We start from the raw sequence: 14,237 nt of genomic DNA on the forward strand, positions 1-14,237 counted from the left end.
GCCAACCCTGGGCTGGGAGGCGGTTTGCAAATGCCAGGGTCAGGTTATGCTGACATGTCCAGCACTGCAACCAGCCTGCTGACTTAAGTCTGCTGCCATCCCTTTAATTATGTTGGCATTTCCTTCCCAAGCTGCCATGTTCAGTTTGGCCCCAGCCTTGGACAGGTCCAGCCTGTGTTGTGTTGAGGTTGGCCCTCCCAAGTCAGATTGTGCAAGTGAGCAGTCAGCCTGGCCCTCCCACAAGCCATCTTTGCTCCAAGGCAGAGATCTCCCCGCTGCTCCAGAAGCCCTGCCATATCCTCTCTGTGCCTTTGTGCGGCGAGTTCCTGACTGCCTCCCTGACACAAGTTGGCACAGACAGAGCCAGCACCCAGCACCCCTGGCCATCCCTCTGCTCTACTGGGCTTGGCCTCCATTATGTCCTACAGACCCCTTTGCCATGCCTCTGTCTTCCAACCTCTCCTGTGAAGCCCTATGGGATATGATGATTGACCAAGTACATGCTGGGAATGTTGCTGCTCTGATGGCTGGTGCTCAAGGCAGGACCCTGAGTGACTTGGCCTAGTGAACTGAGGCAACAGAGCCTGTCCTCTGCTCCCACTGGCAGGGCTGTGGCTGGATTGAGCTAAGCAGGCTGGGACTCTGGTCACAACACAGGATTGCAAGAGGGGTCTATGTGCACTCCATCATGCATCAGCTCCATGAGCTGAAATGCTGGGAGTGAAGGGGTTAATCTCAGGGTTGCTGGAGCTTGCAGGCTTAACACTAATCGGCAGCGCTTACACCTAATAAAGGAGGGAGACAGGAAAGGGGGGAACAGAATGAGCCAGGGCACAGAAAGGAGCTGGAAGGGACTAGAAGGGACGCAGACAAAGCCCCAGTTCTTTGGAGGCAGTAAGCCGGCCTGAGCGTGGCTGTTAATGCTTGCTGGCTGCTTGCTTTGCCAACGGCCCGAGTGAGCACACAGAGGAGGGAGTGCTAAATCCATCACTGCCTGCCACGGCATTGGCCGTACTTCCACCCATCAGGTCCAGACCCCAGATACTTGCTGGATTATTCATATTTTCCAGCTGTGGCCCAAATCCCCTGGTCTCACTTAGCTGCCCGCCTGGCCGGGCGGGTGCTGTTTTCTCATTAATGTGGCTGATGAGGAGGCCTGTTTCTAAAGTCATTTGCCTTGAATCTTGAGTCTGGGGCCAGACTCCCTCACTGAGAGCTCCTTGCCTGATGGGATGGTTTCTCCCCTCCCCCTGCCTGACTTGCCTTCCACCTCCCACAGAGTTCAAACAGGCAGCCTGGACAGCTGACCAGGGTCAAGATGGTCTGGAGAGCCCCTGTGTGGGGCTTCTGCCTGCCCTTTGCAGCATTAATAGATGTGAGGGAGATGGCCTGTCCCTGTCATGGCAGTGGGAGGGGCACGGGGTGAAAGCAAAAAGGCAGAACACATGGCATAGCTCAACTTTAATAACAGACGGACTGACAAGACAGGCGCTCCCTGGAGCAGACGGCTCCCCTGGGCTGTGGGTTAGGGGAGGTCTTGAGGGATGTCTGCTAGATGCAAGCACACTCCACCCTTGCGCTGACTGCACTGGGGTCAAGGACTGGCTGGGCTAGAGCACAGTGGCGCTCAGGTTCTCACCAGAGCCGGCACAGGGTGGGCACTGACCCTGCCTGCTGCTTGCTCTTCTCCTTGAGGCTAAGGGGGTTTAGGCTTCATCTGAAGCAGGGGGCAGCTACATTTTGGAATAGGGGGCCACTTTAACAGAGCATTGCTCTAAGTTTGAACTGCTTCCAGCTTGGCCCATGCTGTCACCACAGCCACAGTCACCACTCCTCCCAGCAGTGCTGGCCAAGCTTGGCCAAGCCCTCTACTAGCAAACCCCCATGGTTCCATAGGCCAAGTAAAGGGGGCTCTGTGGGCCAAATTCAGCCCATAGGCTGTAAGTTGCTGACCCCTGCTTTAGTGTCCCACATGTGCTGCTGGCTGGACACCCGGCTGCTCTGTTCATGTTCAGGGAGGAAGTGGAGCTGTCTGTGCCGGTCTCAAGGTCCATCCTGTGGGCCAGGCTGGCATCTAAGAGCTCGCTTATGGCAGCAGCAGCCCCTAGACTTTGCATGAGGATGGCCAGTTGGGGCCAAGAGGGTATGGTGTTTCCTTTCCCCACCAGGCAGTGTGAGGCGGGGGCTCTTGAGAGAGTGCTGTAGGGGCTAGGAGGGACCTGGGGTGAGGTAATTCCAGAGCATCTAGAGTGCTGCTCCTCTTCCCTTGCCCAGCCCTGGAGTCCATTGCTCATTGTCCCTTATCCCTGAACAAAGCAGCCAAACACTGGGCTTCTCATACCTTCACTGTAGTCCCTGTATTTAACACGTGTGTCATGGGGAGACTAAAAACTGCAGCCAGGCTGGGACCCAGTGTGCCAGAGGCCACACAAGCACCCTACCCCAAAGAGCTTGAGGCAGCAACCTAGAACTCTGACCTCCGTTCCCTCCACTAGCCCTGCCAGTGTCCCTTTCCCCCAGCCTGCTCTCTACCCCTCGTTGCCATGGTGCATCCTGGTGTTGAAATCAGCCTGTGTGGCACACCTCCCTGCCCCACTTCTCCATCCCTTCTTGACCATGAATGTGTGTGTTTGTGAAGCCCCATGCCTTTTTGTGCCTCCACAATAGTACTGCAGCAGCAGTGGCCTGTGGTAATGTTGTATCACAGGACAGCACCACCACCGCCCCCATTGCAGATCAGAAGGTCTCGAAGGGAAGTCAGTGACCTCCCCTTTATGCCCACCTGCTAAGGGGCACCCCCTCGCTGCACTGCTGGTAACTGGTATAGAGGGGTGACTAGAGTCACAGAATACGCTGTCTGCCTCTCAGCTTGCAAGTCCCCACCCCTACTACAGAAACACCTCTGATCATGTGGTTTGCTGATGATGGTGGTGCAAACAGACAAGCAGGGAGTGCAGGACAGACTGGCCAGTATGGGTTGCTCTCTGCCCTGCCCTCACCAGCAGCCCATATACAGCACTCAAAGAGTTAAGATAAGGGGCAGACCCTGGCGCCCCCTCACTGTGACCTGGAGAGAGCTGGCCTCCCTCCAGGCTGTCCCAGGCAGCATCTGCCTCCTCTGTTCAGGGGCTGGGGCTTGATGCCTCTTCAGGGGGGGAATCTGGTGGAAACACCATGTATCTGGGTCCATAAAAGCAGTTTTCCTTAAGTGTTCCTGGGAATAACTGTTCTTCTGGTGTGGTTGAGTACCCACCGAGGTGTTGGGGCTTAAAGCCCACGTTATGGAAATGGAAGGCTCCTCCCTAGCTTGCTTCTACAGCCATATGGCTGAGGGCAGGCGAAACTTGGGGGCATCTAAACCCCAAGCCTCCGGGCTTAGGCCTGCACATAGGATGCCTGCCAAAAGACTCTGGAAATATCTGAAGCCCCTGGTTGGGGTGGAGGATGTTTGCTAGTTGTAGAGCCACTTACGGTTTTGAACTGACTCATGGAGTTGGACTCGATTTGGCTGATTTGGCTTGGAACATGAAAAATTTCTTTAAAAAAAAAAAAGGGTCTGGTTGAATAGTCCCCAGAGAACAGTTGTGTGGGGCTGGGCAGCGTGGCACACATCCCCTTCTCCCCCAGCAGTGAAACAGCAGCAGAGCTGCAGGGGGAGCTCTCAGCTGCCTCCCCTACCTGCTGTGCTCCCCCAGGGAGCAGCTTCCTAAGAAAGCTCCCTTCAGGGGGGAGCTCCTCTCCCAAGCAGCATGCAGGGATGCTGGGATAGTGGGACATGTAGGGATAGGTGGGATAGGTGCAGGGACATGTGGGATAGGTGCAGGGATAGTGGGGCATGTAGTGCAGCAACCATGTCCCTCATGTCTCACCTTTGTTCTGGGATGTGCCCACGGGAGGATGTAGCCCACAACTATGTTCTTTTGAAAACCCTGGGGTGACAGAGAGGTGCCAGGGTGCACTGCCCTGCTGCCATGCCAACCGTGCAGTAAGCGCGCTGCAGGGTAGGCCGCACCTCTGCTTTAGGGGTGAGCAAGGCTGCACGGAGACTTCAGTTTCTGTGCCCTTAGGGTTGTAAAGGAGACCACGTCCACCATTGGCAAGAATCAGGTTGTGCAGCAGGGAAGGCTCAGGGTAGGGGAGGGGTGCAGGGGTGCTTTGTATAAGCAGTAAGCTTCAGTTTGCTGTGGGAGAGGCTGTGGGGACAGTGGCAGCCCTACAAAACCCACCTCCCCTTTGCAATGAGGCAGGCTTGGCCTGTGTGGGAGGGAATTAGATCATGGAGGGTGGGGAGAGTCCTTCCCTCCCTCTCCCCAGAGGAGGTGGAGTTCCTTCCACTCACTGTGTGTCCCCTGGGCGGTGGCATGTGGGCAAAGTGTGCCTGGCCAGTTTGGTAGCAAGGCCAGGCCTCAGGAATGTGGGGCATTTACCAGGCGCATAGGCACTGCTGTTCCTGTTCAGGTCCCTGGTGGCATTGTGTGTAGGGTGTTGCCATTATTCACATAGGAGCCCTCAACTCCCCCTCCTAATTATGGGGCAAGTAAGAGGGAGACTGAAAGTCTCAGCAGCTCCTACCAGTGGGTGACTACCATAAGGCCTCAGCAAGCCAGCTGGGACAGCCTGGAGCCTGCAAGGTCCTAGAAAGCAGCAGGGGTTTAATCCCATGTTGGCTTTATCCCCTTCTCCCTCACCCACCACATGGAGCAAACTGATGCAGTCCACGCCCATGCATCTCAGCAGGGCTCCCCCACTGTTGCAGGGCCCAGTTCCTTTGGAGCCAGTGGTGGAACCCAGCTGCAGGCACCTGGGGGCTGCCATAAGTTAAACCCTGAGAACCTGAATCCACTGCTGCTCCTGGATTCTGCAAAATGGCTCCTGATTTACGCATGGGAAAAGGGGAGGAGAGTGATATTTACTGCCTTCTACTGGGCAGCACCTGAAGTCCAAACCACTATAGTTCCTGCCTCGCATCAACTAATCATCCCTCCCCTGCCCCACCAGACTCTCTCATGCTGTGGCAGGGGTTGTGCCTGGAAGCTGTGCCACTGACCTACGAGCAGCAGGGCTCCTTTGTGATGTGCCCACTGGAAAGGCTGTGCCCTGGGGGGTGATGATGTGGGCCCATGGTGACGTTCCAGGTTTTGTGCTTTCCTGTGCAGATCCTGGATTTGGGACTGGTGAACCTCCTTTACCAGCCTCCTGATCTAAGGGCCTGGGTGTGTACAGGGAGAACCTTGGGATCTCATTTTTAGCTGGACTCAGCATTCTCTTCCCTCTTCATCCAGAGATCCCAAGCCAGCTCCAAGGCTCCTGGCTGCCCCCCTTGACTGCCCAGTAGAAACATCCTCTCTGGCTCTCTGCTGGGCCCCAGGCCTGCTCCAGTCAGGTGCATGTGCCATGAAAGACAGTCTAAGCCAGAACATCCTACTGGCATCATCTCACTAAATTGCCTGTCATGTACCTCTCACCATGGCATCTAGGTACCCTAAATGGCCCTAGTTTTACAAAGTGCTTTTCACTGAGGGGCCGGGGAGCAGACATTGGGCTGGCAGCACCCTGGGAGGAGGAATTTGTCTGAGTGGCTGATCTCTGTGGATGTGATGGTGGCCCAGTGAAGGGAGTGTGGAGTATAAAATGAAGGGAAGGGAGTGTGAAGGGATGTCATCCTGCTGGTCTGTGTGAGGGGTCTTTGCAGGTAGATGAGGACTTGGATCAGGCCAACTAGCACCTCTCCTCCCTGGTAAGCTGAACTGTAGGGAGGGGCTTCAGCAAGGTGGCCAATGTTGCCCATGTCCTGCGGTGAAACGAGTCCTACTGTCCATTCATCTCCTGGCCCCCCCTCAGATGCAAATAAAGCAGCTGTTGTCACTGGCACTCACCAGACCTGAGCCAGCCCTGTGCTTTAGCAGCTCCCAAGTGCTGGGCTGCACACAGCAGCTCTGCACCATCTCTTGGTAGGGGAGCAGCCACAGCCTGTGCACGTGGGTTTGGCAGAGGTTCTGTGCTCCCCCCTGCGCTGTGGGAGTGCTCCTCACCCAGGTGCTGGTGCTGCTGGAAGAATGCGGCTCTTGCAGGCACATGGAGCTGACCAGGCTGTGTCAGGTTGCAGGCACAACTTCCCCCTATTCCCTGTCAGCCAGTTTCTGCACAGGGCAAGCAACCCTCCTGACAAGTCCTGCTCAGATGTGTGCCCCAAGCAGGCAGGGGGTCAGGCTTAGCCACTTAATCCCCTCTCCTTCAGCCTGACCTGAGCCCAACCCACCCCCCTCCTCCTGCTGCTCTCCGCTTCCCCCTTCCCCATTTAATTAAATCTCTGAGGCAGCCCAGGAGGAATGTGCAGGCCATTTATTGCATTCCCTCCAGTGGGGGCCCAGGCCATGGTGCACGCGAAGCCCCTGAAGCTGACTGCTAAGCACTGCATTGGTCTGTCTTCCTAGCAGAGAAGGGGATTTTGCAGCCTGTCTGAGCCGCCTGCCCCCTGCTCCCATTCTGCTCCTCCCTCCACATCAGCCCTCCAGGCCTGAACGTCTGACCCCAGCCCACAGTGCACTCCCCCCTCCAGGTGCAGGGGATGAGAAAAACCAGCAGGGCGGTTTTCTTTTAAAGACAAGCAACTCTCAGACAGTGTGTAACCCTGGTGCGGGGGAGGCCCGGCATTTCCACCTGGAGCTGCCCCCGCCTTCTGTGCTGCCTGGCACAACCTTGTAGCACTCGCCTGCATTCCCATCCCTTGACTCCAGCTGCTGTTCTTAGCCAGGGCTCAGCAGGTGAGGGAGCCACGCCCAGGCAGGAGTCAGGGCAAGGTGAGTTGCCAGGATGGTGGAGGTTTGTGCACTGTATAAAAATAGTAATTAAACACTCCAGTGTCATGAGCATAAGGGCACCGCCTTGCAACTGCCTTTGGGCAATCTCTAGGGGCAGGCTGAACCGGGAGGCCAAGGGATGAGTGAGCCAGGGGGTGTGGACATGTTGTGTCCCTTGTGACAGGTCAGGGCTCAGGCCCATAAACAGTGCAAAGTAGGGCAGATTGTGTTGCTGTCTATGTTGTGTGGCACCTGCTGTAGCAGCAGACCTGCTCTGGCTGCCAGCTGGCCCTGGCACAACCCAGAGTGCCATCACAGGGCAGGGCAGCCAGTGTTTGTATGATCGGAGGGTCCTGTGGGCACAGGGGGCTGATCTGGGAGCGTCTGCATTGTCTGCCTTCAGGAGGTAGGAGCCAGGGGGCCACACTTGGGTATTAGTGAGAAGTGCCTAGGGAGCCCTCCCCACTAGCCAGGCTGGCTGGACCACGTGGCCCCCTTCTCCGTACAGCAGGAGCAGTGGGCAAGGGGCTGCAGCGCTGCACGGGCTGAATGTCAGGGAATGGAGCCTCTCTGAGAGTACTTCCTTGAACTACAAGATGCCCTGCCCACCCCCCAGCCCACTCTCCAGCCCAGCCTGCCCAGGAGCCCACCCCTGCTGTGCCAGCTGTTCCAAGCCTTGGCAGCAACCTGTATCAGCACTGCCCCACTCTGTGCCATACCAGACGCCCAGAAATAGCCACATGCAGCTCAGCCCAGCTGTCACATCAAAGAAGCCTCCTCACTGCTGAGCACTGTCTTGTGCCACCTCAGCCTGGCAAGGCCCTGGCATGCTCAGTGCCGAAGTGTGCCTCCAAATAAGCAGGCCAGCCAAATCCTCAGGGCTGGGGCTGGAATGCTGACATCAGCCTGGGACATGTGCTAGAGACTCAGGCAGTCTGAGCTGGCCACCAACACTCCAGCACCGGGCTACTGCTGTACCTGAACATGGGGGTTTGCATGGGAGTGGGAGAGTAGATGAATTTTTTAAAGTGATGCTCTGTCAGTGGTTGCACTCCCCTGATGGGGTGAGAGGAAACCCCTTCCTGTCAGCATCACAGCTTTTTGCAATAGCTTAGTTCTCCTCTCTCCCAGACCTGCCCAGGGTTTGCATCTTCCTGCCAGCTACCCTCCCTTATGCCACTTGTGTCTCTCACCCTGCCCTGCTGGAAGCTGTGATGAGGCCTAGCTGTCCCTAAGGTCATGTAGGGGAAAGCAGGGCCTGCAATGTGGTGCCTGCTCAGAACCAGGGCCTCTTGCATGCCAGGGTTTTGGGGTGGGCAGCCCAGCCTCTGCCACAGAGCCAAGTGCAGGGAACTGAATGTTTTAGCTCCTGTACTCAAGGAAGTGTCTTCCCTGTGGGCAGCCAGTGTCCTGCTGTCTGCCTGAGACAGGGACCTGCCCACTTGCCCTCACCGCATGGATGCCTGATGCCATGATTTTTAATAGCAATGCTGTTAACCATTTCATTGCTGGCCACCACCTAGCTAATGCAGAAAGTCCTCAGACCCAGACTACCTCCATATGACACAGGTGCCTGAAGTCCTACATGCCCAAACTGCTGCCCTCCCCCTCACCTTCTGTGCTGTACTTTTTTTTTTTTTGTGGAAAACTTTGTATCCAAGATCAAATTAGCCAAATCAGTTCTGAATTCTTTCTACTGAGTAAAACTCAATTGTTCAAACACCATATGTGGCAGTACAACCAACAAGTATCCTGCACCCCAGACTTTTCAGCTGGGGGCTTTAGATACTCCCAGATCCACTGTCGGGCATCCTACATACAGGACCAAGCATGGAGGCTTGGGGTTTGGATGCCCCCCAAGTCTCACTTGCTCTTGGCCAACAGCCACAGGAGCAACCTAGGGAGGAGTCTCCCATTTCCATAAAATAGGTGTGTAGCTCAGACCCTCCCACTGGAAGCTGGCCACTGGGAAGCTAATTACAAGACTCTCATAGGGTGGTCTGGCAACAGTGCATGGGACAGGGGTGCACCCTCCACTACACAGTGCCATTCAAGTCCGTCTTGGTCTGGGCAACAGACCTTGATCTTAGTCCACACCTTCTGTACTGTACTTACACAGGAGTTCATGGCTCACAGGAACAGAGAAAAAGGCAGAAAGTCAGTGAATTTGCTGGGAAAAGGAGTAACAGGGCCACAGTCCTACCCAGCCACTCACCCCTCCCCCATCACAGCCTCCTGTATTGACTCCTGAAGGCTTAGATCAAGCATAGTGGCTTCTTAACCTGGCAGGGGAAATGCCATGTATCTGTATCCATGAAAGCAATTTTGCTGAACTGCACTGCACGAGAACTGCTCTTCTGGCGTGGTTCAGTACCCGCTGAGGAGTAGCAGCATTAAGCCCAGTTTATGAAAATGGGAGTCTCCTCCCTCGCTTGCTCCGAGGACCTTATGGCTAGCAAGAAAAACTTGGGGGCATCCAAGCCTCTGGGCTTGGGCCTGCAAGTAGGATGCCCGCCAAAGGTTTTGAAGCCCCAGGTGTGGGTGGAATATGTTTGCCTGTAGTAGGGCCACTTATGGTTCTGGACTCTTAGATTTGGAATTAGTTTTGGCTAATTTGGCCTCAGATACAAATTTTAAAAAACCAAAAAAAACCCACATAAGCAGCCTGCTGCTGCAGACTGACCTCTGGGTGCTGCAGAATCCTGGGCTTTGCCCTGGGACTTGACCCATATGGCCTGCAGTACATGCAGGCTCCAGACCTTGGGCATATAGGGAGCACACCTGGGGGCATGTGTGCCCATATGTTCCTGATCTCTAGAGCCTGCCCTTCCCTGGGTTCCATTGCCCTGCTCAGCCAGAAGCATTTGGAGTTCTCAGGATCCCAGATGAAGCCCGGACTCTTCAGCATTGATTGCTGTGCTCTTCTTTTGCAGCAGTGAAGGTTCATAGGGCATGTGTGACAACCAGACGCCCTTGCTGTAGGTTACAGAGCAGGGGCAAGCCAGGGTGTAGGGCTGCAGGGAGGAGTGTGAGGAGCCCCAAAAACCAGCTGCTGCTGAGGGGGGCAACACACTGGGAATACTGCTCTTACAGTGTATGTGAATAGCTCTGGATGGCCCTGGGCTTGTGGGTGCTGGTGAGGGAAGGAGCTATACCTAGCTCCTTCCCTCACCAGTGGCAAGTGCACAAGATGAAGGTTGTCCTGGATCTAGCTTTGACAGCAGCAGAGAGTACCATAGCTCCTTAGGGATCTTGCCACCCCAGGGACCCATTACCAGAGAGCTGCTGCTGACATCTGTCAGGGGTGAGCTGCCATGATGCCAAGCACAGCACTGTACTAGCATACACAGTCCCAGTGTTAAGGTTACCAACATCTTTGGCTTGTTAGAAGCTGGCATCTCCCTTTGAGCTCCCATTCCCCCATGACACTTCTGGTTCAACTCTTCTGTGTATGGAACCCCCTGCCCCTCTGGGACACCTCTAGGCTGTCTCCATGCTCCTGGCCGGGCAGCAATAGCCCTGTACTCCCAGGCCGCCTTGGCAGAGGTGAGCAACAGCAGCTCCAAGGGTTGCAGGCTGAGGAGCCCCCAGCAGCGTGTGAGGCAGCACATTGCTTCAGCCCTGCTCGCTCCCCATGCCGGCCAAGCCGGATAGAGCTCTGGAGGGCTTCCAGCCAGGCTGCTTATTAACAGAACCCCCTTCCTGTATGTGACACTCTATTTACAGAACCTCCCTTATCCCACTAACAAAAGGGAGAAGAAAATAAACTTCACCAGGCAGCTAGGGTTGAGCCTGCCCGTCCCCCAGCACCTGGGGCAGGCAGGCAGGACTACAGCCCTTTACCACTGCGCACTGTTTTTTCAACACAGCCCCCAGCTTCCCCACAAGTCCTTCTGCTCTGGTTGAGGAGTCTGAAGTCCTAGCTGGCTTTTTCATTCATGCTAACACAGCACATTGTGGTAGTGTTACCCATGCATCCAGACTGCAGGCTGTGGGCACTCGAGCTGGCATCCCCACCCTCTGTGCCACAGCTAATACCCCCAGGGTGGACCCTTATACTTTGGATCCTGACTTGCTCCTTGTCTCATCATAAGCATCCATACCCTCATGGGTGATAATGCCAGCGAGGCACACAGCTGCATAGAGGGCAGTACCTGGGACCTTCCTCTCCCTGTCCAACTGCTGCTGAGGTTGGCACCCATCAGTCTGAGGCCTACTCCCCCCTCAGCCCAGTCCACCCCCAGGCTCAGCACTTGGGGGGCCCAGTTTGCCAAATGAGTTTGGCACCAAAAGCTTTGTGGAATTGGGCTCCCCTAAAGTGGGGGGATGCTATTTCCTCCTGTTACCTCCTGCCCCCTTCCTAGGGGAACCTGACATCCTGTGTGCCCTCCATGATGCGCCTTACCCTGTGAGGTCAGAGGCAGGAGCTGCTGTGCTGTTACCCATGGTGGGAGCTGGTCCCTGCGCATTGTTCTAGCTGTACAGGGCATCTGGCAGTTGCCGGTGTCCTGTTCTCAGCCCATGGCAACCAAGTGGCTGTTTCTGCAGGGTGCCTGGGTGCAGGGAGTTTTACTGTGAGGTGGAAGGAGGGCTGGGGGGTGGGGGATTAGCTGACCAATTTGTAATTGTTTCTAGTTAATAATTGGAGGGGAGCAGAGCCCAGCCTAGTGGAAAGCCTCCCCCCAACTCTGTGGCTTTGGTTACAGCAGTCGGATCTTATCAGGGTTTCACAGTACATTAAGCTTTACAAGTCACTTGTAAATCAGATCAGGAGTGTGATAAGTGCAGAGCAAGAGGGTCCCTGTGGGGAGGGGAGGAGTTAAGAGGTGGGAGTTTTTTAGCTTGGAATAAAGTGCCAGACTTTTCCCTCCTGAAAGACAAAGGGCTGGTTTGCCTCTGGAATCCAGGTGGAGAGGGGGAGCCAATGTGTGCGACCCTTCCCCTCTGCATTGCAGTGGCACTTTCCCCCCCCGACTCCTTCTTAATTCTGGTGCCCCAGGGGCTACAGTCCTATGCAGGTCTGAATTGGCCAAGCAGGGAGCAGGCACTTTTTGTGCCAAGCCCACAAGTGGGGCAACTTTCCCCTTTGCAAAGTACACCTCCAGCAGCAGAGCTGTGACAGCTGGGGAAGCATAGCAGCCCCTCCTGGCCAGAGGCTCAGCCCAGCCTGTGTCCCAGGTGAATGCAGTACTTCAAGCCCCTTCAAGCCCAGCTTGGGATGGGATTGCTTCCCTGAGGAGCAGAGCTAGCTAGGGGACAAGGGGCACCCTTGGGGCAAGAGTGGACTGGGAAGGAATAAATAGAGTGACCCACACACGTAGGCAAACATCTTCCACCATCCAGGCAGCTGGCTCTGTCTCTGGCTACTTGGCTGAAATGCCCTTTGGACAGGCACCTCTGTGCTGGGCCAGTTGTCTACCTGCACATTTTCTCTGGACACAGGTGAAGCAAACAGGCAGCAGCCCCCTTGTCCTGAGGAGAGGTTTGCTTCCTAAAGCAAACATCTTGGAGGCAACAACTGCTGGCTTATGTCCACTGTCCGTTTAGTTCCCCTGAGTGCTGCCCCATCAGCGCATGCCCCTTGCCCAAGGCACTGGTGACCCTGTCCTCTCTAGGGTGCCAGGGCAGGAAAGCCAGGGAATACCAGGCAAACTCACTGCACAAGACGAAGTCAGTATAGAACAAAGCTAGGCTGGGACTTACCAAGTGCCGGGAGTGGGCGCACGGGAGGCTGGCTGTGCTGCAACGTAGCTGGGGAGTGCTGGAGGGGCAAGCGTCCTGTCTATAGCTGGGTAGAAGGGGAATCTGGCCCCATCGCCCCGTGCAGGGTGGGATGGATTCTGCAGACCGAGAAAGCGAAGATCCACCCTGGGCCCGCCTGTGGGACCAGCAGGAGCTGCTGTGCCTGTCCCTCCGTCTCCCTCTGCAGATCAGCCAGCCCTGGGACAACTGAAAGTTTTTTAACCGGAGACTAGTCTAAGTAGTTGCCTTTAGAGGAAAGTAGGAGGAGCTGGGCAGCGAGTGGGTGGCACCCTGAGCCCTCCATCTTGGGCTGGCCCTCTGATTGGCTACAGGACTTGACACAGGCTGGAGCAGGCATGGGGAAAGTGGAGGAAAACTGGCTTTAATTTCCCTTAACTCCTTTTGGGCACAGGCAGCACATTCCATCGTCTGCGGGCGCAGACAATGGCTCTGCTGGAGGAAACAGGCACAGAGGCTTGCTGCCCTGCCCAACACTGTGCCCTGAGCTGCAGCCCGGTGGAGACCCTATCTGTCTGCCCCATGGCAGTGTGACACCACCAAGTTAAAGCCAAAGAGGACTCAGCCAGGAAGCTGGGAGTCATCTGTCACCTGCTTGGAAGGTGCTGAGCAGTGCTGCCCCTCCCACCCTCCTGTGCCCAGTCTCAGAGAACCCTGAGGCCCTGATTTCCCCTCCCCTTCTGGGAAAAGGGATCCCTGTGTCCCCTCAGGCCTGGCCCCCAAACAGGAGCCCAGAATGCTGATCCACCTTGTCTCCAATGCTGGGATCTCTGGGGAGGTAGGGATGTAGTAAGATCTCTGCTGTGGGCTGTGCTGCACCCTGGGCTGCAGCAGGCATGCTCTCAAGCCAGGGGCAAGAGGTGCCATGGGGCTGATGGAGCTGGTGGTGGCTAGCAAGTAGCAGGTGCAGTGACCTACTCATGTCTGGCGCTTTTGCTTTAACCCCAGTTGAGGGCTCGTTGGGATCTTAGGTCATGGAAGCTTGTGTCTCCTGCCTGTTGGCAGTAGTGGTCTTCGAAGTCCTTCCCCATGGGGTTTACTGAGGTAATAAATCAGTAAAAACTGGGAGTGGGGGTGCTGTGAAGATGTGCCATGGGGCCCTTAGCACTGAGTTGCTGACTACAGCTGACAGGCCATGGGACCCTGTTTGTTGCCTGGAAATGAGCCCCTGACCCTGTTCAGGTTGGTGGCAGAGATCACAGTGAGTCCATGGGGCCTTGCTTCTCTTCCCCTTGGTACAGTCTGTGTGTGTGCTGTTCCCAGGGCAGGGGGTAGTTGGGACAGGCCTGGGGTGAGGGTTGAGGTCACATCTGGGGCAGGGAGAGGGCTCAGTGTGGGCCAGTGTCACTGTGCAACATGTTGACTCCTGAGCATGCTGAGCTTAGTGACCAATGGGATGGGGGATTCGCAGCCCAGGAGGGTGACAAGGTGGAATTGTCCCATCTGGACATCCAGAGCATCAGTGAGTTGAGCACACGGCACTCTTGTGGCATGTAGGGAACAGGTGTCCATGTCACACAGCTCATTGGGTTTGGTGACTAACTCGCCTGCTTGTTGGCAGGTTCAAGGCAGCCAGAGTGGTTGCTGGGCCTGCAGAGCCCCCTCCCCTCACCACCATAGTCAGCCCCCTGCAGAACAGGCCAAGATATGGTAGTGGGGGCAGTGAACACCCTTCCA

At 56.0% G+C, this 14,237-nt stretch overlaps 1 protein-coding gene across 1 annotated transcript in view; it reads right to left on the reverse strand.

Annotated features, from left to right (window-relative positions):
• Positions 1–12,744, reverse strand: part of VASN (vasorin) — a 29,386-nt gene extending 16,642 nt beyond the window's left edge. The window contains exon 1 of the mRNA XM_006036568.3: positions 12,504–12,744. The gene's annotated coding sequence lies outside the window, so the exon portion shown is untranslated. The remainder of the gene's footprint in view (positions 1–12,503) is intronic.
• Between the last annotated feature and the right edge of the window lie 1,493 nt (positions 12,745–14,237).

This window comes from Alligator sinensis, unplaced genomic scaffold, assembly GCF_000455745.1.
Source record: "Alligator sinensis unplaced genomic scaffold, ASM45574v1 scaffold1406_1, whole genome shotgun sequence".
Lineage (NCBI taxonomy): Eukaryota > Metazoa > Chordata > Crocodylia > Alligatoridae > Alligator > Alligator sinensis.